This window comes from Ambystoma mexicanum, chromosome 7p, assembly GCF_040938575.1.
Source record: "Ambystoma mexicanum isolate Mex_15411 chromosome 7p, UKY_AmexF1_1, whole genome shotgun sequence".
NCBI lineage: Eukaryota > Metazoa > Chordata > Amphibia > Caudata > Ambystomatidae > Ambystoma > Ambystoma mexicanum.
This window is the reverse complement of record NC_090939.1, coordinates 348,650,787-348,678,675: the sequence shown is the minus strand read 5'-3', so window position 1 is coordinate 348,678,675 and position 27,889 is coordinate 348,650,787.

Genomic DNA, 27,889 nt, shown 5'->3' with positions numbered 1-27,889 from the left:
TGTTTAATGGCCAATGACTCTGTCCGACTGTTGTAGTGTCTTCTTCACACGTGGGCAGCCTCCAGAGTTTTCATCATGTGTCCTGATTACTGTCCCATCATCATTTGCAGTGTGTTCACTTGAATCACATTAAGCTGTTGATGCCAGTCAACACTGCTTGTCAATACACAGGTCTATGGTCAGCCTTTTTATACCATGCTAGGCATCCCTGCTTTTGCACTTGGGTGGAGGGGCGCTTTGTAGACAGTTGTGTGTTTTTGACATGTGTAGTGACCTTTTTTCTCTATATTTTTCAGATGATGACGCAATGGAGCCAGAGTATGGTATTGTCATGCCAGACACAGGGTTGTTACCACTACATCAACCCGGCACAAGTGGGGGTCGTGGGGTGGTAGGCCACGAAACCCCCAAGTGCTACAGTCCATCTTGTCTCTGGCTGCCTATGAGTCCAGCCCTGATGACGACTCTGACGTCCATGTCGAGTTGGATGAGCATCAAGTCCATGTGTCAGGGGTGAGTGATTCTGATGTGGACACTCCTCTGTCCGCGACACCTGCACTGAGGGGTCAGACAGTCTTGGTACCTGCGCCCGTGGTGGATCGGGACACAGGGTCACCCTCCACACCAGTCACTGATGTGCCTGGGACATCACGTCGATGGGGGCATGTAGTCGTGAAGCCGCGGGGGGTGCCAACACAGCGAGGACACCCGGTCCTTTGGTCCTGCAGGGGTCAAGCCCAGCAACGCGGTCTCCGCGCGCAACCGCAGTATACTGAGTGGGAGCAAAACATGACTGCCAATTCAGAACGGCAGGGAGCAGCAATGGAGAACATCGCTGAGAGCATGGAGCGTGTGGCCCGATCTCTGCTCCCCCCTGATAGGCAGGTGCTTCTCCAGCAGCAGGCGGCACGGTCCACTGCCCGCTCGGTCAGGCTGGGCATGGTGGTCTCAGACAGGGCACGCCAGGCTGAAATGTCATCTCTGCATCAAGCAATTGCTGCTCACGCAGAGGCGCACATGGATGCCCTGAGGGAGGAGTATGCTTCCCTCAAATCCACTCTGGGTGTCCTTCTGATGTCCCAGATGCAGCGGAGAGGTTTACACAGCTTGAGCGTACCATCTCAGCTGAGCTACAGGCTTGCCAGGAGGTGCAGCGGTTGTCCAGCCAGGCCTTGCAGGAGGAACTCTGTGTTGCACATGCTACCTTGCAAGAGGAAGCACGTGTATCACGTGAGGTTCTGCATGCAGACCTACGTCACATCGCCACACAGAACCAGGCTCACCCGTCCGACAGACTTGCTGCTGTCGAGTGGCAAGCTGCGGCTAGGCGTGGCCAGGCTATTGTGCCACGTCCTCCTTTCCAGGATGAGCCAGACTCGGACGACCATCTATCTCCCACATAGGTCGGGCTGTGCAGGTGTTGAGCCCATGGAGGTTTTTTGTTTGGCTCAGCATTATCGTATGTGGGTGTTGAGCATCACCCTGTACCTCCTCCCTCCTGGGTGCCTCCTATCCTCCCCGGGTCGTATGTGGCCATTTTTGATTTTTCTTTTAGTATAGTTAGTTAAGTTTCTGTTTGATAGTTAGTTTAATTAGGTAATGTAGTTTTTTCATAGTTAGTGTAATTAGTTAATATAGTTTAAAATTGCTTGTCTATTGTGCTTTCATGTGACGGTGCGGCGCTTTGTGGCATTTGAAAGCATCACTGTCTGTTCCAGCTGGGCCCTTCAGGCTTGTCTTGTGTATGTGTTTGCTGCTTGGGGTCCTTGACTTACATATGCCACTCCTGCTTCCCTTATACATGGGCTCTCAAGGATGGTTCGGTGTAACAGCCTATTACACAAGGGCTTTGGGTTGTCATATCTGTGGCATGTCTGGTGCTGTGTAACTTGTGTTAACACCCCTAGTGGGGATGATTGCGGTGTTATTGACCACTGTTCTGCTTTTGCTAGATGGGGTGTTTCATGATTAATGTGTACATTCATTGCTATGCATTGTGTAGTATGTTTCTTATCTTTGCTGTACACGTGCTTGTTGCAATTCAAGCCGTAGATAGTGTGTTCCACACTTTGGATGTGAACGACGGATTGATGGTGTGATTTCTGATGTACGTCTCTGACATGGTCCAGTAATGAGATGCCTGAAGAGACACACACAGATGGCTCTAAAGCATTAATCATGTGTTTCATGCCCTTTCAGCAGGGAATGAGCCTCCAGACCACCTTTGCCAGCAGACATGGCCCATTGGACGTCTGGATTCTGGGCACGTTTGTTGGTGCCCACATGCACATGTGTGCGCAAGCAGAGGCACAGGGATTGCAGACATACATCCTAGAACTGCCGACGTGTTTCAAGGAACTCCAGGCAAGGTGAGCAGCACAGGGGGGCCACAACACAGCAAAGCTTCCACCAGGCCAGTTGCACATGCAGGCTTAGTAGCAGCACTGACGGTGCGCTTGGACAAATATTGGTGTTGAAGCGCACAATACAGCTCATATGTGTTGGTGGACTGATGGCTAGTTGATTGTAAGGTTGTCTGGGGCACCTGCAGGGGCAGTGGCACATACCCTCTGGTCCACCATGGGCCATTGAGGCACTTGTATCACCCAAGTAGCCTTCCGAAACATGGAAAGGAGCAGCTCACAGGGACATACAGCAAGGGACAGACTCGGGTGCAGTGCATTTAATTTCCATGTACATTTTGAAACATGCACTGCCTATTTTTTTACGGTCATGGTGGGACACGACTTTTTCTGAAGTCATACCTTGCTATATGTGTCTGTCTGCTTACCCAGGTAACATTGCATGTTGTGTGAATCGTGACACATTGGTGTTCCATTTGCCACGCACCCACCGGCGCCTGACTTACTGCATTGACTGTGTATGAACCATCAGAGGGGGAATGTTACGTATGGGTACGAAGCATCCACACCAGATTGTCTGTTTGTAGAGTAGTTTGTTGCTATGGGGCATATTTGGTGGTGTGTTTGTGCGTTATGGGCACGCACAGATTATTAACTGTGGCTCTCTTTGCAGCATTGAAGTGCTACTGTAACCGGACCTGAGAGTGCGCAGGCAGGAGGCCAGCACTCAAAACCAGAGCTGAGTGTCTTGTTGTTTTTCTTTCAAACTGCTCTACATAGGCTTGCTGGGGGGTGCACTGATGCATGGATGAATGTGTAATTCAATTTGTTATGTTTTTTTTTCCATAATCACCCCGAGTCCTATCCAATACTAAACCCTGTACCCTCTACCCGGTGTTCCTGCTTCCCGTACCTATCCAACCAACGTTCCCTAACCCTCTTTCCCCGCTGGGGTTGTGGATGCCTGTGTAAGCCCCAAGCTTGCAGGTGCCAAAACCCTAGAGGGGGTGGTTGGTTCGTGCCACTCCTGCGCCTGGACTCCGGAAGGCCCCGACAATGATGTACAAGTTTTTTATGATTGTGTATGTGTTAATGCAAGTACTCCATTTTAGTGCATTCCCTACTTTCACGTGTCATTCCTACTCCCCTCGCCTGCCCCTCATTCCAGTTATCCAGTATGCCAACGGCTGTCCCAACTGCATATCCCTGACTCTCCTTCCCCAACAGGGTCTCAGAGGCCTGTGTGAGTTTGACCTTGCAGGCACCCAGGCCATAGTGGGGGTGGTTGGTTCGTGCCACTCCTGTGTCTGTACACGGGAGCTGTGACAGTACACATCCGTTTGTGGTGCATCATTCTATGTTATGTACCACACATGGTTCACATCCTGTTGTGACTTTGTTTTACTGTGCTACCTTGTTTGTTACATCATTGTGGTAGTACTTGGACTTTGTGAGGTACTGCTACTTCAAGTCATCTACTGGAGGCTGTTTGGGTTCGTTTTTCTGCCTTGGATTTTGTGTCTTTGCAAATGAAGGTGGACTCTGAGGGTGCAGGCAACTTTTAACACACAAGGTGGGAGATGGTGACGAAGGGGAAGGGTGATCCTGTGGCCAGGTGAAATTGAGGGTTAAAGGCTCCATGACCCAGGTGCAGTTGTTCAGTGGGTCATGGTCATTTGTGAGGGAGGGGGGGTGTTTTGTTGTTGATAGTTGCCTTGTCCTGCAGTGTGATGGGAACCCTGACATTGTAATTGTGGTATCCTATGTACATGATGTGTTCTGCTGATCAATGCATGTTCATGTGTTGTGTTTACCTTTCAGGTGTGAGGGGATAGTTGTAGTTTGACATGCTGGGGTGTACACATGGTGAATGTTCACATGTGATGTGTAGAGGACACTGATGGTCACTTGATTACACATGCTTATATTGAGTGCATGTCCTTGCTGACCCGCACACTCGCACTATGATACACTACATGTACAACCACCCTTCGATATCCACATGTACACTCCGTTTGCCTTCTGCTGCCCACTGTGTCCCTGCAGCACATGTTCTGTGACCAATTATGGATCCTGTACATGCCTATTTTGCTTTTTGATGTGGTTTGTCGCTTAGATGTGATGCTCATGGTGTGCATCACACACAATGGCTGTTCACTGTGCTGTGCGCTGAGCAGTGTGTTGCAGGAGTTGGACACAGCACACAGAAGCTGCAGTGTTGATTTTGCAATGCACAATGTGCATGCAGACAGGCATTCATTGTTATGTTGCTGCTACTAATTTTGTGATGCATTTGGGAATGACTTATTTTGGGTGGGAAGTTGTTGGTCAGTCATTTCATCTGATTCTATGTCAGGCATCATTGTCTGATGCCAATTTACATTTTTCACATGGCAATGTGTACCTTATTGGTACTGTGTTGAAGTATGGCTATTGCTTGCCATGTCATGTAGTGGTTTGGGAGGGTTTGACTGACATAACAGTGATGGTCATGGCCTGTTTTGCAGGTGTGTGTGATTCACACCTTGCATGTCAGGGTCAGCCGCTTCTCGAAGCAACGAGCTGGGGGTAGATCTCTCTCCGCGGCAGGGGCCTCCCTCTGCAACAGCCTTCCTGCCTCCCTGAAACTTGAGGAGAACCATCTCTGGTTCAGGAGGCACCTCAACACCTTCCTCTTTGCTTCTGCTTTCTCTCTCCCTCTCCCTTGCTAATTTCTTCACTGAAATTGCACTGAATCTGCAACTGGGCCACTCTCACCGACCTCGGTCCCTGGCCCAGCCGCTCTCCACTTGCACTGCCTCACTGGCAACCCCTGGACTGCGGGACTGTCTCTGTATCCCTACAGCCCCCCTTCTCAGCACTTGTCTGCACTTACCTTTGCACTTGCCACCAGCTGGCCTATTTATTTATTTTTCATTCAACTTACCCTGTACTGCACTCCCCCTCCCTTCCCCTTGCACTTTTCCCTTCCACCTACCACTGCACTTGCGTGATCTAAATGACACCTGGCCTAGTAGGATCGTTGTCTGTCTTCCCTTGTTCCCTCCTCCCTGCCTCGTCGCGCCTTGCAACACTTGTGTATAGGCGCGTTACAAATGCCATATCATATCATATGTGTGCCTTTTGGTCACACAGGATAGCTTGTGGTTAAGTAGCTAGGGATGCACACAATGTGGCACTTCCATGGCAACAATCTCAGGGTGGTAAGGTTGTGACAGTTGACTGTCTCTTTGTCATCATCGATTGTCACCTGGTATGTGCCAGGCCTGTGTGCACTCCGCAGGGGTGGGAGTTTAGGTGAAAAATGTGGCCACAAGCTGGGTCCGGGCTTCCTCGCCATGTGCCCTATCCCCTCCCATGGGCAGCGCCTGTGCCTGTGGTTGGAGAGGTGGGGGCACCACCATGTCCACCGGTACACCCTGCCGTGTTGCAACATTGTGCAGGACACATGCTGCCACAATGATCCTGCACACTACTGGGGGTGCATAGAGTAGCTGCCCGCCAGAGCGGTCAAGGGAGCGGAAGCGTGACTTGAGCACTCCGAATGTGTGCTCCACTATGGCCCTGGTTGCAATATGGGCCGCGTTGTATCTTACCTGGGGTGGGGTGGTTCCGGATTGGTGTCATCATGTGGTTGCTCAGAGGGTAGGCACTGTCCCCTGGGGAGGTGATAATAGTTGAGATTATTAGGGTTTGGGTATTTGTGTGTGACTTGCATGCATGTGCACAGGCATTTGTGCTCACCTAGGAGCCATGTCTCACCATGCTGCCCAGCTTCCAGTCCCGGCTCAGGGCGGACATTCTGTATATGAAACTATCATGGGTGGAGCCAGGGTAGTTTGCATAGACAGAGGTGATGATTCCCTTTGCATTGCATACCACCTGTACGTTGATGGAATGCCAGTGCTTGCTGTTTCGGTAGATGTTCTCAGTGGCCCTAGGTGGACGTAGGGCCACATGGGTGCAATCTATGCCACCGAGCACTTTGGGGAAGTGTGCCACCCTGTAAAAATCCAGGACAACGGCCTGCCTTTCTGCGGGTGTTCTGGGCATGTATATGTGCCTGCGGACTGAGGGGTGCGCTGTCATGATTGCCAAGACCTGGTGTAGGCAGCGTGACTGCGTGGTCTGTGAGACCCCCCCCACTATGGCAGTGGTCCGCTGAAATGACCCAGTGGCCATAAAATGCAGGACATTGAGCACCTTCTCCAAGGGGCTCAATGCCTGGCAGCAAAGGGTGGGGGGTGTAAGGTCATCTTCCCACTCCCTGACCAGGTCTAGGATGATATGGGTTGGAAACCTATACCTGCCGTAGACCTGGTCGTCAGGCATCCCAAAAAGGCTTGTCCGTGGTGAGAAAATGCGTGCCCTGGCTATTCTCCTGCTCCTGCGGTGTCCCACGATCAGTGCTGCGACAAATGGGGCATTCATTGTAGCTGTATATACGTGTTTGTTGTTTGTGCGCACTTTTATATTGTGTATGGGGACGCTTCCGCCTGCCTTCGTGTGGCGGACGCGTTGAAGCCTGTGCGCGTATTTTGCCGTGCGCGGGTTTCCCTATTCGAATCCATGAATACGGGTTGTTCGCGTGCGTGTTGGCATTCGGTGTAGTTCCCTGCGTTACTTCCCCAGTTACGCCTTCTTTTTCACCCGTTGTTCCCCATTCCGCATGTTACACCCACTGTTCCGCCCACATTTGTTGTGTGTGCCACGCTATGTGCGCGTAGCGCACGCCGTTTGATGACGTGTGTGCCCGTGTGAGACATGCATGGATTTGGCGCACGACCAGCGGGAAACTAGCGCAGCGCCTTCCTTGTATCGCACGCATGCGCATGCGCTTGATTTCTCACGCTCGCGCCTGCTTGCGCCTGCTTGCGCTGGGATTTTCGGCGCACGTTTGTTCCATGAATCGACACCTTAGTATTCACCATCAAATAATCATGCATCACTTTATCAAGCACTGTTGCTGAATTCTCATTATCTGTTCAGGCCCGTGTGGAAGGAGCAATTGGGATGATCATTCTATGTCCTGTCGCCAGCTCATGTGGTGTCAGTTGGTGGTCAGAGCTTGGTTGACTGCGGAAGGCAAAAAGAGCCAACGGAAGGCAATACAACCAATTTTTGTGCAAAGTGTCTTTTATTTTTTCAATGTGTTCTTCAAAAGGCTCTTTAAGTGCTAGGAAATCCAATTTTCTTGGAGATGACAGGCAGATGAGAATGTGTGTCATATTCCCAATAGTGAAATAAGGTGTTCAAACACCTCATTTTCAAAATGGGTTCCGTTGTCAGAACGGAGTACTTTGCACACTCCCCAGCTAGGAAATACCTCTCGTACGAGGAATTTTGCAACCGCTATAGCATTTGCATATTTATTTATGTATGTATTGTGTATTTGTAAGGTGCTTATACATCAAGAACATTGTGTTTCACAGTGCCCACAGAGCAACAGGGAGGGAACATGGGAAGAAATCAAATATAACAATGAAATATAGAGATGGACCTATTAGGCCTTGTGAACATTCAGAAATTGCAAGTTCAGAGAGAGAAGGGATGAGGAAGTGTGGGTCGAGTGCTAGATGTACCAAGAGGGAAGTGCTAGGGAGTAAGCAGCTGTTAAGTGTCTACAAAGAAATGCCATCCCAGAGTCGTAAATAGACCCCCACATAGCATACATTCTCTGCCATTATAGATAGTCATCACAGGATAACTTTTGAATGAGTCATCTTCACAATTACCCATCCTGATGAAGGCTGATGTACTGATAGCATTCCTCCAACTCTGAAGGGCCGAAACATAGCTGTGTGGACAATGTTATTACTACACAGTGCTCAATACTCAACACTGTTGATTAAGCCAATTAGTTTGACCTATGTCAACATACAATAACCAATGCAATGCTTAAGGCGTACAGTTCGTATGTTACCCTGAATGAGTATACTAGGTTGTTTTTTTTGTTATTTGTTCTTTGCTTACAGGGTATGTCTGTTGTTCACTAATCTGTGCTAATTGTAACCTGTATTTTACACAATTGTTGTTGATCAAGATAGAGTATCATTAAATAGTGGGTCTTTGCATATCGAGACCCACCCTGATTTATTCTGATTTATAGATCCATGAAACAGAATCCTGATAGTTCCAAATAGCCTTATATCTAACAGCAGAAAATTAATACAAAATAACTGGCCCTTCAATAGTTTGCACGTACTGCAATACAAAGCTTGACAATAATCAAATGCCATCATGTGCTATCACTAATATTTTAGAAATCATCCCACTTCCGAAAGCTCTCCAATTACTTAAATTGTATGAGCGTATTATAATCCAAACAGTACACCCATTTCAAGCTATGATACACCTTCAACACAAAACTGCCAAAGTGCCTCCATCAGAATTCCTAACAGGCATTCGTGACAAATGAGTATATGTGACATTAGATCTTAACGAAAATGTAGAATCTCTTTGAGTATGACGGTCAATAGAACAATCTTTGATTGTACTGGTTAATTATGTATCAAAAAAAAGACAACAACATTAGCAACATCTAGTCAACTTAAACAAAGTTAGACGTGCACTACAATATCTTAAAGAAAACAATGACTACAGTGATATAAACATAGAGGAAAACCTAAGAGAAACCACCCAAATAGTTTAGGATTCACCACAAACTGGCCAATTTGAACTGTAGATCATGTTACTGCAGCCAACATTTTAGACCGGTACACAATTCACCCATTCCATTCGAAAGACACCATAGAAGATGCATTAGAAAGATATCAAATGAGTCAAGCCAAAGGATCCCAATGAATATATGGTAAAAAAGTGTAAAACCAGGTTATTTTCCTCTGCTCTTTACTTTAGGACATTTAGGAAGATGTAATGAAAGATCCCCACAAATGAGTACCTCAGAATATCAATCTTTATTAATGTATTCTGAATACCCAAGATTCAGACAAAATGTAGAATACATTTTCCACCTCCTGTTTGAAAGCAAACTAGCAACTCTATTTTATTGAGTTGCACAAACACTAAAAACAGGCTCTCCCTTCTTAAACATTTCTGCCACCCAACTGCTTCAAAATATAAAAGATAAAGATGATTGTAGGGATTTGCTATTATCCTGCATCCCAATGGAACCTTTGGTCAGTGTATTGATTGACAATGGAGTGTTAAGGGTTAGAATGTTTATGTGTGACTGGGGTTCTATGTGGTCAGTTGGGAGATGTAAGCCTACCTGGGAGGATGCAGGTGTATGTTGCCCTGAACCCAGATGTACCTGACATTACATGACTATCATAATGTACTGGAACTAATAAAGAAGTTACTGGAACTTCACCTGAGGTCATGGTCATCTGTGGGGAACAAGGAGTTCTACATTGGCGACGAGGATGCTGGCTGTGCTGGGGGGACAGCATTGAAGATGGCACATACACCTCCCCCCAACCGAAGAAGAAGACCTCCCAGGTAGGGCGAGCGCTTAAAACTGTAGGCGCAGAGGGGCCCAGCGCATGCAGCTCAGGGGCAGAAAGTAAGGGGCTGCGCCAGAGCCAGGGGCCAGCTGGCCTGTCACTAGAAGGACAGGTCAGGGAAAGAGGAAAGCAAGAGACTGAGGAGGGGCTGAGGGCCCAGAGACTGATTGCTTAAGGGGTCTGGGACCACTAGCTGCAGCATGGAGGGCTTGGTGCCCATGGCAGTAGCAATTTGAAGAGGCCTGGGGTCTAGTTACGCCTGGAAATTATGAGGAAGCCATGCTGGGCAGCTGAGGGATATAGCCAAGGCAGTAGCAACAAGAGAGGCTTGGAGCCTAAGCTGCGCCGGGAAAAGAAACAATGAGGAGTGATGTTGTACAGCTTGAGGCCTGGAGTTGGGGCAGCAGCAATAGAAGAGGTTGGGAACCTAAGCTGCGCCTATATGTTAAATAGAAGATTGGTGGCGAAGGTGAAAAGCGCCTGGAGCAGAGGAGGGTCCTGGGGGGCCATTCCAGCGTTTGAGGGGGCTTGGAGCCCATACCTGCACCTAAGAGACTTGTAGCCCGTGGCTGCACCTTAGGGGCTTAGAGCCCATGTGCAGAGATGAAAGAATATTGCCCAAGACAACATGTGTAGTGCCTGGAGGGGCAAGGGCCCATTTGCAGCAGCGCTAAGGAGGTGCATGTAGGAGCTATCACTTATATGAGGTGATGAGGATCTTTGAGGGCATGTTGTCAGTAGTTCCTGAGGGGCTTGGAGCCTACTTAAGAACTGAGAGATGCGGTAGGAGGCAAAGGGAGTACAATTTTTATAGCAGGCGGCTGGCAGCAATGAAAAGCAGCATTATGAACATACCAGGAAAGGAACGCTTCGGGAGGTGATATTTACAAAAGGAAGTGTGGCAGATGGATTGGTAAATCCATTTCTGTTGCGGGCGGCTGCATTTCCGCCAGTTGGAATTTTTTTTCAAAAAGCTTAAGTTGTGAATGATCTTAATTGCCGGAATGAATAACAGAGGTACTTTTAAGTTAAGAGATGATGCTTTCACGAGCATAAGTAAAGGAAGCAATTTGGTCTTGCATTCATTGAATTGGTTAAGTAGTTATAATTAGTTATTGATTCAGAATCTGTTGTCATGTGAGGCCTGAATGGCATTTGGACAGCGTGAGTGCATGAGAGCGTGAACCTGTATGTTGTCAGGTGTAGTTTCTTGTGGGATAGGTTGTCCTGTAATAGGGGTACTTCATGGAAGTTGTTGAAGCTTAAGAGCAGAGAACAAAGTTTATAGTTTTTTAGATTGGATTTAGGTCTCAAGGGTGTTTGTAATTAGTCAACCAAGGGATTAAGTGATCCAAATGTGAGGTTTTATTGGTATTTATGTTGTAGGTACATTGGTATGAGAGGTATCTTGCAAGTGGTAGTTAGCATGTTTGATAGGTGTGCACGGATGGTGTGTACAAGTCGTGGCCTCTGTTACCTCTGTCAACAAATACATGGTAATGTTATGATGCAAAGGAAAAAATTGTGGTACGGTCATGTTTAACTAACACGCTTTTCCTTCCACAGATGGACATTTAATGAAATATAGGTTGCATTGACAACATTGCTAGAGTTTGGTATGTGGAATCTGAAGTATAGTTATGTGCACTAATGTTTTATTTCCACAGGTGGGACTTTTGTAATGCAGATGTATTAAGACCTTATTTAATGCTAAAGTTTAAAGTGCTAAGTGTCAAACAAAGTTTTTGTTTGGTTGAGAAACCATTCAGAGTTTCATGATGATACAGCAAAGACTATAGTAGAGTCATTGATGTTGGTATGATGCTGGTGTGAATGAAGTGTGGTTTTCCCTAATAGGAGCTGTATTGTATTTAGGAATACTTTCAACATGGGCAATTTAGGGGTAATGGTGTCACAAGAAGTGAAGTAGTTACCCGGGTATCTGGGATATTCAGTGTAGTTGGAGGTGGTGTGTATTTAGGTACATACCGGTTTGCATTGTTGGGTGTGAGGGAGATGTGTGTGTGTTCTTTTGTGGGACGATGAAGTCAAGTTTAGGAAGAGAGGTATGGGTGCCTCTATTTGTAAAAGTTTTAGTAAGGATGTTTGAGCAGTTGGGTGCCTTTTCCTCACTTGGTAGAAAGAGGAAGGGGCATTGATTGTAATTGTGTCCCACGGCTGTGTTGACTATTTTGGAATATGTAATGAGACTAGCAGAATGTTCTCAGTTAGGAGTGATGAGGCAAGTGCATTGAACGTGGGGTTGTCTTGAGATTGGTCTTATATTTGAGTAAAGTGTTACTGTAACTCAGCAGTATATTATGTATTCACTTTATGATGTAACATCATTCCACATGGAGTTCATGTGTGTGTTTAATTCCAATTAGAAAGTAGAATGTTTGTATTTGTTATGAAGGGCAGTTGGAGCCAGCCTCTCTGGAGGACGCCTGCTGTCTTTTGAGTTCTTCACAATCTAATAATAAATACTTAATCCAGAACTGTGGCTGCTTCGTAACTTAACATTGGCGACGAGGATCTCTTCAACCTGTGGCGAGACGGCCCCAGCGTGTTCAGTCCTGTAAAGAAGAGGGGTAATTACTCCACAGTGAAGAGAGGGGCCTGGAACGTAAAGAGTATGTGTTCTCGTTGTGGCAGCCTCAGACATGGAATGAGTTATCCCTCATGTCCGGCCAAGAATGCGGACTGCTTCAAGTGTAAAGGCAGGGGTCACTTTGCAAATGTTTGCAGGAGTAAGTCAATCAACTGTGTGGAACCCAAAATGGAAAATATTGAGGAGTTTGACAGTAAGACAGGATACTATGCTCATCAAACTTCTGCCATTCAGGAGATGACCCCTAAACATGTGTTTCAAGTATCGGAAGTATCCACTGATGCCAAAGGCCCCGTCGACATATTCAGCATTGATGGTGTCGAACTTTCAATGAAGGTAGACTCTTGCTCACCGTGGTCCATCATATCCAGAGACACTTTACGAAATGTTCTCAAAAAGGATGATGCTGTTATTCTTCCCACCAGTATTAGAGTATGTGGATATGCCAACTCTGATATAAACATTGTTGGTCAATTCTCTTCAGAAGTGTGCTACAAAGGAAGAATCTGTCAAGCCATGTTTCTTGTGGCGGAGAAGGGAGCCTCTTTACTGGGTTGGGAGGAACAGAAGAAATTGGGAATACTAGTGCAAGCCAGTGCACCTGTTCCAGTATCAATTGCTGAAGTGGAGGATTGCTGGACCAAGGAATTTCCTGAGGTGTTTACGGAGGGCCTTGGCAAACTTAAAGATTTTGAGCATCACATTAAATTGAGAAATAATGCTCAACCTGTAGTGCATAAGGTTCGTCAAGTTCCTTTGAAGATGAGGGCACAACTCAAGGAAGAACTTGACAGTCTGATGGAAAAGGGGGTTATTGAACCAGTAGCAGCCACGGAATGGTTGTCTCCCATCGTTTTAGTTACTAATGCCAATGGTAAATTGAGGTTGTGTGTAGACTTACGCAGTCTGAACAGGAACATTGTGGTTGAGAGACATCCATTGCCTAATATTTCAGAAATTCTGTCCACCCTAGGAGAGCCTAAACTGTTCTCTATTATTGATCTGTCGTCTGCGTACCATCAAGTGCCGTTGTCTGTGAAATGTCAACATTTAACAGCTTTTATCACTCCAGAAGGTGTTTTTATGTATAAGCGTATGCCCTTTGGTTTGGCTTCGGCGGCATCTGTTTTCCAGAGAGTGATGGAAACAGTTCTCAAGGGGCTTAACAATGTGACTGTGTTTCAAGATGACATTCTCATTTTTGCTAAGAATATTGTTGAACATGACAATGTGTTAAGATCTGTTTTAGCTAGACTTAAGAATGCTGGTTTAACGGTACAAAGAGGAAAATGCAGAATTGCCATGACAGAGGTTGATTATTTGGGACACAACATTTCTAGCAATGGTATCTCTCCCAGGAAGTCTTTGGTGGACAGCATTGTGAGTGCTCCCCAACCCCATGATAAGGATCAGTTACGATCGTTCATGGGGTTGGCGGAATATTATCACAAATTTGTTGATGGGTTTGCAAATATATCGTCTCCTTTGAGAGATTTATTGAAAAAGGGCTCTAGATATGTGTGGTCGGATCAATGCCAGGAAGCCTTTGTTAAAATCAAACAGGGCATAGTTGAGGCTCCTTCCTTGGGTGGGTTTGTATCTGGAAGGAAGACTGTGTTGGCTGTAGACGCGAGCATGTTGGGACTTGGAGCTGCCCTTTTTCAGTATGAGGGGAGCATTGAATATGTCATAGCTTTTGCCTCCCGCCCACTGAGGGGGGCAGAGAAAAACTACTCTGTAGTGGAGAGAGAGGCATTAGCTGTCTCATGGGCAGTAAGTCATTTTAAATTTTTTCTTTGGGGCCAATCTTTTCTTGTAAAAACTGATCACAAGCCTTTGGTTCAGTTGTTGGGCAGTGCCGACTGGACCAAGGGTTCGCCCAGGATATCCCGGTGGATGATTGATTTGTTAGCATATGATTTCAGAATGGGCTATGTTCCTGGTGGTGAGAATGTCATTGCTGACTGTCTTTCCAGACTACCTATCCAGACAGAAGATTTCAATAATGTAAATGTGGAGTCTCCTGTTGGTATTTGTGAAATGGTGCAGAATGCAATAAGTGAAGAAGAATGGGTGTCTGCAGACAATCTTGATGATGTTTTAGGCCAAATTAAGGTGTGGGTCAAAACGGGTTGGCCTAGGAAGGATCTTGTGGAAAAGAAATTTGATGCATTCCATAATATCAAAGAGGAGTTGAATTTGTCGGGGAATGGGTCTCAATTTAGGAAGGGGTCGAGGATTATACCTCCCTCTGCAGTTAGACCCAAACTTGTGGAGATAGCCCACCAGGGTCACCTGGGTATGGGGGGCACCAAAAGACACATAAGGCAATCGTTTTGGTGGCCAGGTATAGATGGTGAAGTGGAGAGAGTTGTCAGGAAATGTAAAGAATGTGAAAGAAGTGACAAAACTAAAAGTGTTAGAGAAACACCTTTAAGGCCGGTTAGCGTCCCAGCAGAGCCTTGGAGGAAGTTAGCAGTGGATTTGATGGGACCCATTCAGGAGTTGGGTGAAGAGTTCAAATATACCATTGTACTGGTGGATTATCACACAAAATGGGTCGAGTGGAAACCTATAAGGGAGGCGACCACGTCTCAAATGATCACTTTCTTTGAGGAAGTGTTCTACAGGGAGGGGTTTCCTTCGGAGCTTGTCTCAGATAATGGAGTCCAATTTTGTTCGGACAGAATGGTGGAATTTTTTAATAGATACGGAATCAGACATTACAGGACAGCGTTGTATCAACCTAGGGCGAATGGCTTGGTGGAAAGGATGAATAGGTTTCTCAAGGGTGGTCTGCAGTTGGCCATGGCATCGGGACTGAAGTGGCAGACAGTTCTGAGAGAAATGGTCTGGAGTTACTGTGTGACCCCACACTCCATTACTGGTGTTTCACCTTTCTCATCTCTCAAGGGTAGACACCCGGGGACAAAACTGGTGGTCGGTCAAAAGACCGAAAAAAAAATCTCGAAATACAATAATCTCGAATCCAAAATCCCGAAAAAAAAAAAGTCGAATTTTTTATTTATTTAATTATATGCTTTTTTGGGGTCAGGTAAGTAAAAAAAATGGGTTAAAATAAAAAAAAAATAGAAAAAAGGGGGGTTGGGGGGGAACCCCCCCATTTCGAACAAAAAACGTCATTAAAAAAAAATTCGACTTTTTTTTTTTCGAGATTTTGGATTCGAGATTATTGTATTCGGGATTTTTGTTTTCGGTTTTATGACTATAAACCGACAAAACTATGTATGGGTTGGATGAATCTGGCTAGGAGTGTGAATATTGACAGAAAGAAAATTATGGATTTAGTTAAGGAAACTCAGAATGAGTACAAGGTTCGTTTTGATGACAAGAAATCTGTTCGAGGAACGAGTTGGTCTGTTGGGGACTGGGTTTACATCAAAAACCCTAGAGCATCTCCCAAATGCATTACTAGTAAGTTTATTGGTCCCAAAAGAATTGCGAGTATAAGGGGAAATGTAGTTATTATGGAGGGTGGTGAATTCTGGGCAATGTCTAGGTTAGCCAAAAGCAACAAAGATACTGCTGAAGGTAGTGAAGAGTGGGAACAGGAGTTGTCTCAGGAGACAGTAGAAGCTCCAGTTTTTGCACCACATGCAGATAGAGTGGTGAATGCTGAGTGTGACAGAAATAGTAGCGTTGACATTGGTCTGAAAGTGAGTAGAGTCAGGAACAGACCGACCAAATTCAATGATTATTATGTGGGTTGAAACTTGTGTATTAAAAGGAAGGAGTTGTGTTGAGATTGGTCTTATATTTGAGTAAAGTGTTACTGTAACTCAGCAGTATATTATGTATTCACTTTATGATGTAACATCATTCCACATGGAGTTCATGTGTCTGTTTAATTCCAATTAGAAAGTAGAATGTTTGTATTTGTTATGAAGGGCAGTTGGAGCCAGCCTCTCTGGAGGACGCCTGCTGTCTTTTGAGTTCTTCACAATCTAATAATAAATACTTAATCCAGAACTGTGGCTGCTTCGTAACTTAACAGGTTGTTTGTGTGCGTGTTGTTATTAGCCATTATGGTTAAGTTATCTACTTGTGTTTTTATGTCCCTGAGGAAGGGAGATATGTAGGGATTTGGTATTATCCTGCATCCTAATGGAACCTTTGGTCAGTGTATTGATTGACAATGGAGTGTTAAGGGTTAGAATGTTTATGTGTGACTGGGGTTCTATGTGGTCAGTTGGGAGATGTAAGCCTACCTGGGAGGATGCAGGTGTATGTTGCCCTGAACCCAGATGTACCTGACATTACATGACTATCATAATGTACTGGAACTAATAAAGAAGTTACTGGAACTTCACCTGAGGTCATGGTCATCTGTGGGGAACAAGGAGTTCTACAATGATGTTTTGCAGACAAGTATCACACATCTCTTGGCAAACACGGGTTGCACAAAAGAATACTGGTTCCGACGTCACACTGATGTATGTTGTATGCTGTAGAACCTAGGCCCATCCACGTGGTTTGTTACTTTAAGTTGTGCAGAATATGCATGGAATGACTTTCATGACTTCTTATGTACTGCATCCCAAAATAAAGAAGGACAGGATATGCAAATGTAAGGAGAACTCTGTTCCCATGACCCTGTAAATGTGTCAAGGTATTTTCACCATTGCTTCTTTGACATGCTGGACATCTGTAATAAAATGACCCTATACACTCCGAGAAGCAGAACACTTCTTTTGGAGAAAATAATATCAATACAGAGGAGCACCAAACATCCACATGCATTTGTGGATGAACAATGCTTCTAAATTTGACCATGACAGTTATGCCACTGTTTTGAAATTGATTCAAAACTACATTACCTGTCAGGGCCTTTAACAATAATAGGGACACACTCCTAGAGGATAACATTGAAAAACCTACAGATAATAGAATAGTGTGTGTTAATACTTTTACCAAACACAGTTTAACTAATGAAATATTATCTCTAAACACTGGAAAATATTTAGAAGAGCAACCTCAAAGCTAGCCACACCTCTTTGCTTATAAAAAATCGACATCCATAGGCAATTGTGTTAGCAGCAACAGGATAAAAACTAAGAGATTACCAACAGAAAACATCACTACCCTATGGGGACTTGACCCCATAAATGGACACTATCCATGTGAACAATGTACAGTGTGCAATAAAAACTGGAGACAAAATAATTTTCAAAAGATGTAATTCAGAACACGTATATATGATTACCTGCCCATGCAGATTAATCTATATAAGAAAAAAAAAACAGAAAGATAAAAACCAGCATTATTTAACACAAGAGCTGTCTATAAAATAAAGTATTACAAGCCCTGATGGTCAAACACTTTATTGAAAAAAAATAAGTTTTGAAGAGTTTAAATGGACCGTCCTCATTACAGTGAAAGGTGTGAACCAAAGCACAAGAAATAGAATTCTGTTAGAAAAAGAACTGGAATTTATCTTTTTGACAAAAAGCAACACAAATGACCTTAATGAAGCCATTGAGTGGCTCAAGATCAAATCTAACTGATCGCCCAAGCACAACTATTTGAACGATCTATCATCTAATTATGCTAAGTCTTGTCTGTGTCATAAGCCTTCTAGAACTGACCAATAGGGGGCGACATTCTGCCCATGTCACAGACCGGTTTCTAGGCAATGTTGCCTTTCTACCCTCTAATTCTAGAGTGAGCATGTTACACATAGAGAGGTAAGCATCTGCAATATGGTACTATTTCCCTGGTAGAATGTTCAATATCACCAACGCTAAGAACATCACCAGAGTCTCATTCTGAACACCTCACAAGACCTTGCTGATGTCTAATTAGGGCAGCCTAGTATCATAGCACAGTCCTTTTGTACTTCTTAAGTTATTAATATTAACTTAGTCTATCTCACGGCACCTCCTTTTTGGTGTCCGGATGAACAATTTTGGACTCACTATTTTACTAATTTGTAGACCAGATAAGGGACTTACTTTACCCTAAACTATACCAACAGCCTTATAGTTCCTACACATAATCCTGTTGATCATTAATTACTATGATGGAACTTGCCCTTAACACCATAGTTCCAACATGGCGACCAATGTTTTTTGGCATTTTGCGGCTAATATTGGTTTTATTAAAAATAAAAGACGTTCCGCACCATTCTAATCTTACTTGAAATGTAATTTCACGTTGCGGACAACAGACTGTGTATCGCTTGTGGATGCCCAAGACTGAGATACGAGGTAAGATCCCGTGAAGTAGAATCGTTATCTCACCACCAGCGTTATTACCCAAACAACTACACCCTTGCGTTAAAATAACTGTAATTATAACGTGGCCGCCTGCATGCAACATGACGACTAGTACATCATTCAGCTTCTACTAATGGACGTCCTACGTGGATCCACCTAACACTAAAAAGCACCATTTACCTTTCATACTAGCTACCGTCGGATCGGATTAAATGACCAAAATACATCAAGGACCGAACGTAGCCACAGAAGAGACTACCCTTATGTAGATATTCGTTTTTCCATTGAAAAAAATTGAGAAAGCTACAACTGGGCATCCGATGACCTGACATTTTGCAGGTAAGCTGTCATGTTATGTTACATTATGTTACTTGGCATTTATAAAGTGTTTTATGTATCATTGGTATGATCTCAAAGTGCTGGTAGGTTGAACGCCCTCGGGAACCGTAGTTCAAGTCAGTAGAGTGAGAGATTGTCATATATTGCGTGGGTGCACCGGATATGTGTGCAGGTGGTGTAGTTGTTGGATGATAGATGCATCCTAGAGATAGGTGTGGTGCTGAGGAAATCAGTTGGTTGTGTTCAGTCTGGTGGGTGGACACCCATACTGGGTTCTGGCTCCGTTAGGCCTGAGGATCGCCTATGTGAACAGCTAGCTGGAATGTGCTCAGCTAGCTGCGTTTTATTAGGATGATGAGGTGACCATGGATGTGTGTTCGTATGGGAACAGCAAGGCCAAACGGACAGGGGTATAGCTGTGTTCTAGTTGAATGATAGTGTGTAGTAGAGAGTAAGCGGTGTGGTGTGATATGGTGGTTATCGGTAAAAACCCCTGAGACCAGGCATGTGAGCAGGACGGTGGGGACGTACGTAGCAAATAAAGATATATAGCGGTAGGGTGGGTATAGGTATGTATGGGATACAGATATATATGGGGATACAGGGGGATATCATATGTAGGGGATACAGGTATATGGTGACAACAAGGGGAACTGGTGTTGCCTCAGTTCACACCATCCGCTACATCTGCATCATCCACATCTGCACCATCCACAACATCTGCAGAATCTGCACGATCTGCGACCTCCGCGACATCCACGTCACCCGTGACATCCATGCCACTCGGAACATCCATGCCGTCCGTAACATCTATGCCATCCATAACATCCAAGCTGTCTGTAACATCAGCACCATCCGTATCATCTGTAAGATCCGTACCATCCGCAACATCCATGCCATCCGCGCCATCCGCAACATCCACGCCATGCGCAACATCCGCGCCATCTGCGACATCCACAGCGTCCGTGACATCCGTTCCATCTGCGACATCCATACCGTCTGCGACATCCATACCGTCCGTAGCATCCACACCGTCCGTAGCATCCACACCGTCCGTAGCATCCACACCGTCCGTAGCATCCACACCGTCCGTAGCATCCACATCCATGGCAAATGTTTCATGACGACCTAACTTCGGTAAAGTTTGCACACCCATGCACATGACCTCATAGACAGAGATCAGGTGCTTAGATGCTATAGGATTAACTATGTTAACTCCTCCCGTGGGAATTCCATTTAGCCATAACTATACTGTATATATATCTTCTTATCTGTTTGACATCTAAAGACCCATTATAGACTACCAACAGGCAGCAAACAGAATGAATCTAGCACAGTATGCACCATTTGATCCTTACTACACCCAGAGTGATTGTCCATCAAAGTCGAGAGTGACCTGATAGTTTTCAGGTAAGCATAATCTAATTATTTAACACTAGAGAGGGAGTAAAGAATATAGGTTCTCAATTGAACTAGCGGTCCTTACCATTTAAATAATATGTATTTTTACAGATTTATATTATGGATTGGATTAACTTTTAACCTTCCGGATGGCTTCCCAATTAATTAGGAACCCCTTGCAGGACCGCATCCACCAACTGGGTCAGGTAATCTTTACCTGTTTCTAGTCAGGCAGCCCTATACTGTCAGTAGGAATTATAGCACTTATAGCTTACCCTATGTCTATGTTTTATCAACAGTTCATCCTAATTCAAGCTGAAATAGCCTTCAGGGAAGACAAAGTTCAACTTTGTGTCTAGTCATTGTGACCTATTTCTACCCCTCCTGAAGAATGTTCCACAATAAACCAGAGAACAGAAACATGTTGAGTAATATTTTCTAGTATTTGCCAAATTAGAGCTTTATTAGAATCAAATTGAGATTGTCACCATCTGAATGAACACCTGCACTCCATTGTTATTCCTATCTGAGTGATGACATTGGTTATTCAGATTCCAACTGATAAGGATATTCTGTCACTAGACTATTGTATTACTATTGCTCTTTTTTATAATATACTTTATATTACAGTATTGTTTTTATGAATTATGTTTGAATATAAATTAATACATTTTCTTAAACTTAATATATGCCTGGTCGAGCTGTTGCTAAATCGATTTACATATCACTTCTATTGTTATACGCTATACCCCAAAAATAAGGTAGGGATATCACTATCCTTATAGTGAGATTTGGGATTCCCTCTCCAATTTGAGGACTCAGATAAGATAACTGGCAATAATTCATTCTCAACTTGTGAAAGAAGCCTAGTAAAACTTACCAAACCCAGCCTTAATAATTACATAAAGTTATCATTTAAATCTCCACAACATAGAGAACTTTATTACATGGCCCTACTACAACTTTTCACACCTGGAGAAAAGAAGAATTATTAGGTGATAATGACTCATTTGAAACTGCATCCAATGCAAATGAAAGCAGTCTAACAAATGTCAATTTTAAACAATACAAACAAATTGTGGACAATGAACGCCAGCCAGAGGAAAACATTGATGGTCTACTAAATACACTCCTGAAGGCAGTCAAGCTTCTCGTACATGAAGCCAAGAACCACTTGGAGAATCATTCATTCTAAATGAAGCAGAAATAGCCATGACTGTGTTACAAAACACCATGTATCAATCTAAACAATCTGAAGAACACTTGTGATTTGTAGGCTAAGGTCCTTCGTCTGTCAATAAAGGTACCCCAGGAGCCGAGAAAATACAAAGCATAGGATACCAGAACAATTAAAAATGATTTATGACACACTGTTTAAGTAAAGAATTATCCATAGACATTCAACATGTAATGGTGTGAGTACAGGATAATATTAAGTTTTAGAGAAAGCTCATTTCTAACGAAGTCATTTTTTTCACACAAGTCAGGATTACTCAAAAAATATTAGACACAGGTAGCTAATTAGGTCTAATGTCCATTGGTTGCCTCAGTGGGAGTAAGAGTGTGGCAGTATGAATTTAATTCTTTGAACCAATTATCTGCATGTGAGGTAATCCATGTGACAAATACAATATTACTTTTTAGTTCCTTCCGGATTCCTCTCCAGGTTTGCACCAACAATGCTGTTCTTGACATTAAGATCAATGTTACATTTTGTAACTCTGCTTGGTGGGAACATTGCTTGCATGCTGGTTGCCTATTTTCATGAATCATCTGTGCCCTGTCCCTGACTTTGCAAGCAGAGCTTAACTGCCAGGGAACTTGGCACATTCATACATGTACAACTTGTGCTAGTGCAGTTCACATAATCACAGAATGGCTTCATTTACCTATTGCATTAAAGCAGTGCCTCTAAAATGTGAATTACTGCATTGCCTTAGGCTCCTGGTTAATACTATGGTAAAACAAAATATTAATGTTGTGTGGTGTGACATCACAGGCTGTCTTTATTAATACAGTATTTATATGGAAGTGTCTGTGCTTCCCTCTTTCTCTAAAAACCTGTGCTGTATGCTTTTAGCATAACAATTTGTTAGAAAAAGAGCTCTTGTACATGCTATTTAGTCCACAGCTGGCACTGTGTGACAGTGCTCATTTACTCCCTATGAACATGTATGGTTGTTCCCTTTTTCTGCTAGAACACTGTCTTCAGGTCTCTTAGGCCGAGAACACAATTTATTACAGTTATTTTAAAATGTGGCTGTGTGTTTTGTAAAGTTTGCATCATGTAGGCTAATCTGCACACCATGCCCTGTCCTTGTGACCTGGGGTGACTATCTTTTCAAGGTTAGATTTATCACTCACTGCTGGGAGTTAAACTTCTGTGGGAAAGGTCTGTATTAATTGATCTTTTGTTGTGCTGCCAGCTTCATGCAATGGTGCAAACCCAGGTATCCATTTGTCTGATGTCTTGCTCTGAGAAAAGAATCCTATGCTTCCAGAGAAACTGAACTCTGGCCTGTTTGTCAATTGCTTTTAGCTAAAGTGAAATAATGCCTGTAGACTTATCTAACTAAACTGGTATGATGGTAATCGAGCTAAAGAACACATGATTATATTCTGTTTGCAATGTATAATGTATACAATGGGCTTCATTACGAGTTTGGAAGTAGCCATGCCATTTTTACCAGCGCATCGAGACACCTGTATTATGTATTTGCCATATATCTGTCTCCTTTGACATTACATACCATAGTACAGTCTGGTGATTATTTAACATGACATATGGGACGGTTTATGTGACACAGAGGCGATTGGATGTCTAGTTTGGCATGCTGCTAGTGGCATAGTCCCTCTTCTAAGTGTTTCTTTTGGAAACCCAAAATTAAATTAGTTTTAGTTCTAAGGGATACACACAATGTTGCACTTCCAAGAACACATTCACAGGGTGGTTTGGTGGGCACCGATGATTGGCCTTTTGTCATCATTGAATGGCACCTAGAATGTGCCAGGCTCTGTGCACTCCACAGGGGTTGGATGTTAGGTGAAAAATGTAGCCACAAGCTGGGTACGGGCAGCCTCACTGCGTGCCCTTTGACCTGTCATGCGCAAGCAGCATGCATGTGGTTGTGGGGGCACCACCATGTCAACCAGTACTCCACGCTGTATTGCAACATTGTGCAGGACACATTCTGCCACAATGAGCCTGCACACTAGTGGTGGTGCATATAGCAACTCACGTTTCTCAAACAGCATAAACCATGTATAGGGGGGATCATACACTTCTTACCACACGGATAAGCTATCTATTCTACAAAAAGAAGGCATGCTAACAGGTGTCTAACTATGACAATGTGTATATCTGTTACCCCAAAATTCACACATGATCGTTAAAAGTTTTTTTATTAAACATATAATTGCTAGTATTCATAAAATGATTACATTACATAAAACTCCATAAAAACATGTAAAACATATATTACGCAGAAACACAAGAAAGTCCAAACAATGTGGGTTAAATCTCTTGATCACTCGATCAACACCATGTGATACTTCACATTGGAGTTGTTTTCCTTTTTTACAGTAACCTTGTCATTGTTTTCTAGACCGAACTTGCACAAGTTTCTGTCCCTAAAACACAGATAAATGTAGGACATTCATCAGGGGTATTTTGTTGCTTGTGTTGTATGGTGGTGATTAGGTCTTCTTTCCTATCACTCCTCCTTTGTCTAGTACATTCAATGAATTACGAACCCTTATAGATTGTGGCAGAAGTATTCCACAAGCTGTGTTGTACCACCAAATAGTACAAGGGAGGAGAATTCCTTTCCTTGGGGGAATATCTCTCCAAAAGTCTTCTATTCTGTGAGGAATAGAGGTAAATACTGTGCTCCCTCGAATGTAAACACCACACCTTTCGTGCAGTAGATTGGTCACAGGGCAGTATAAAACTGCTCATTGGTGCATGTCTCTGAACTGGATATTCAGAAAATCTAAGAACTTGCATTAGGTGCAGGAGGGTATCTGTCTTGGTGTTAATCCAAGTTCACACGATTAGTCTGTGTCAAATTTTCTAAGGCTGTAAATCGCGTACTGATATAGCAACTCACCACCAGAGTGGACAAGGGAGCGGAAACATGACTTGAGCACTCTGAATGTGCACTCCACTATTCCCTGAGTTGCAATATGGGCTGTGTTGTATCTTACCTGGGGTGGTGTGGCAGGGTTTGTATTGGCGTCATCATGTAGGTGCTCAGAGGGTAGGTACTGTCCCCTGTACAGGCAAAAGGTTTGTCATTGGTGTGTATTTGTGTGTGTGTGACATGCATGCATGTGCACGGGCATTTATACTCACCAATGAGCCATGTGTTACCATGCCTCCCAGCTTTCAGGGTCCAGTGTAGGGATGACATTCTGAATATGAAACTATCATGGGTGGACCCTGGATAGTTTTCATATACAGAAGTAATGATACCCTTGGCATCACATACAACCTGCATGTTGATGGAATGCCAATGCTTGCGATTGTGATTTATGTGCTCTGTCGCCCTAGGTGGACGTAGCGCCACATGGGTGCAATCGATTGCACCAAGCACTCTAGGGAAGTGCACCACCCCATAAAATCCTGGACTACGGCCTGCCTTTCTGCAGTTGTTCTGGGCATGTAGATGTGCCTGCGGATTGAGGGGCGTGCAGTCATTATTGCCAACACCTGGCATAGGCAGCGTGCCTGCGTGGGCTGTGAAATGCCCCCGTCTATGGGAGTTGTCCACTGAAATGACCCAGTGGGCAAAAAATGCAGAACATTGAGCACCTTTTCCAAGGGGCTCAGTGCTTGGGAGCACAGGGTGGGTGATGTAAGGTCATCCTCCCACTTCGTGACCAGGTCCAATATGATATGTGGTGGAAACCTATATCTGCCATAGATCTGGTCATCAGGCATCCCAAAAAGGCTGGTGCTAGGTAGAAAAATCTGGGCCTGGCCATCCTCATCCTCCTACGGTGTCCCACGATCACTGCTGCGACAAATGGTACATTCATCGCAGCTTTATACACGCATTTGTTGATCGTATTGGGATTTTTATGCATATGTTTTTGTGCGTGTTGACGTATCCACCAGCTATCACGTGGACTACGTGTTTCAGGATTTGTAACGTATCTTACTGCGCGCCGGGGAGCCCTGTTCAATTCCATGAATATGAGTTTTTAACGTGCGTATGGGCGTTGCAAGGATTTTACTTTGGTACATCCCTCGTTATGCCCATATTTTCACTTGTTGTTCCCATTCCATGTGTTCCACCCCCTTTTTAGGTGACTGCGCAGAACCCAACGCCCCTTCGCAACAAGTCTCGCAAAAGGCGTTTCCGGGTATAGCAGTGACATGTTGAACCGGCGCGGGTTCCTCGCAAGTCCCTGGTAAACCCCGCGCATTGTGTCCCATGAATACACAAACTGGCACTTGCGTGCGATTTACGCACGCAAGCCCACTATTTTCCACGCAAATCATTCCATGAATTAGGGCCTAAGTTTATTACAGAATGCATTAACACATGCCAGAAAAACTATGCATCTGGAATGTGATGTTTGAAAATTCCAAATAGACGAGGTTTGCAGTCAAGTTTCAAAAATGCTGCCTTCAGATAAAGGGCCCGATTCATGGAACGCTTTCCTATGGGATTGTGCCATTATAAAACACTTCCATGAATCAGGCCCTTAAAGTTCAAGCACTGGGTTAGGGTATACTCCGTTTCACTAAGTGCCCTCCTACATTTTGGCTAAATATGTCCTCCAAAGGTTAATTTTAACTATGTCTCAGTTTATAAATCTGTTCCAGTTAACTAAACACATGTCCCAAAACGTAAAAGCGACAATGTCAACCTGCGGGTGGGTGAAGAGTGGAAGAAAACCAATGTGAAAAACGCTTTGACCCGATATTCTTCTTATCCACCGTTTCTCTTTTACATGGTGTCATCATATGTGCTGAAACTTCTATATTACCCTCCCTGCTTCGATATGGTATGAAATGGGTGAGAATGCCTGGGTTGGCCCTAGATTTTCTGTACCAGGAGTTAAAGGTATATTTTCCGTGTAACTGCATGTTGTAATCAGAGTGAGAAGGGCAGCATCAGCAATGGTGTTCAACTATGGATTTTCGCCACTGTGAGCACATGCTACTGTTCATCCCAGATTCATTTTGTGCATACAGCGAAAGCTGATAAAACATGGTACCCATTAAGCGATTTCACTGGAGCACTCACAAAGAATACATCTCCTTCTGCCGAAGTCACCCTGAAATTACACCTTGAATGCAAGCCCATAATCAGGGGCTGTAGAATGTGATCGGAAAGAGCCTGCAAAAACGAACTATTTGGTTGACTGCGCCTGAAAAGCACATGAACATTTAGGGCCCTATTCATGGAAATCCACACATAGATTCCGCAAAGCCCATGTGCCGAGAACGACTCTGCATGAGTGGTGTGCATAATACACAATGCGTGCCCAGCATATTCATGGAATTGTTCCCGCAAAGTCGGCCTATACGCAAGTCGCAGCCGGAACGACCCAGACAAGCAACCGGTTAAAGCTAAAACAGCCACTTTCACTTACACTTGTGGGTATCCCGTGAACAGAGTGTGGGGTTCCCCCCAACTAAGCCTGCACCTCAGCACGACTGTGCGGGGACCCCGTAACTGTAAATGGCACCCCGAGAACATGCTTACAGTTTCCAGGAAATGCATTTATTTTTCTGGTCAAACTGTGTGCAAACCCCCCGTAAACCGTCCCTGCACCCCACTAAGTTGCGTAAATGAACCCCTAAGTACGATCGGAACTGTGCCTGCTTGAACACAGCCCTAAATCTGACATGCAAACTCACCTCCAGAGTTGTGATTCCTCTGCGCAAGTCTGTATGCTAGCTTTTGGTTGACACATTTCGGAGGCACGGCATGGACACTATGCAGGCGAGAGGCTGTGTGGTCACTTTCGTGCACATTTGTGGGTGTGCTATGGACTGCGTGCAGTTTATCCCTCATAATGCCCACATTCTGGCTTATTCTTCCTCATTTTGTGTGTTCCGCCCCCTATTCAGGGCCCTACGCAGGCCACGTCCACCCCCTGCATGGAATATCGCGCAAGGCACTCGCAAAGCCATGCCGAGCCTGCATGAACTCCATGCAAGTCCCGGCAAAGTCCCACACAGTCTATTCCATGAATCGACAAACTGATTACGCACACAGGTTGGAACGCAAGTTCCCTATTTTTCCCGCAAATAATAATAATTCCATGAATCGCGCCATTCATCTTCTACTCACATTACAACCTTTTGTTCAGTGGGACCAGAGGAAAGTAGATTTGCATGTATTTTGTTCTTGCTCTCTGGTCTGGATATTGCCTTTCAAGTCACAACTTGGTGCAATTAAATTGAGTCAATTTGATCAAAACAAGGGAAGAAGAAGAAAAGATTCTTCTGAAACT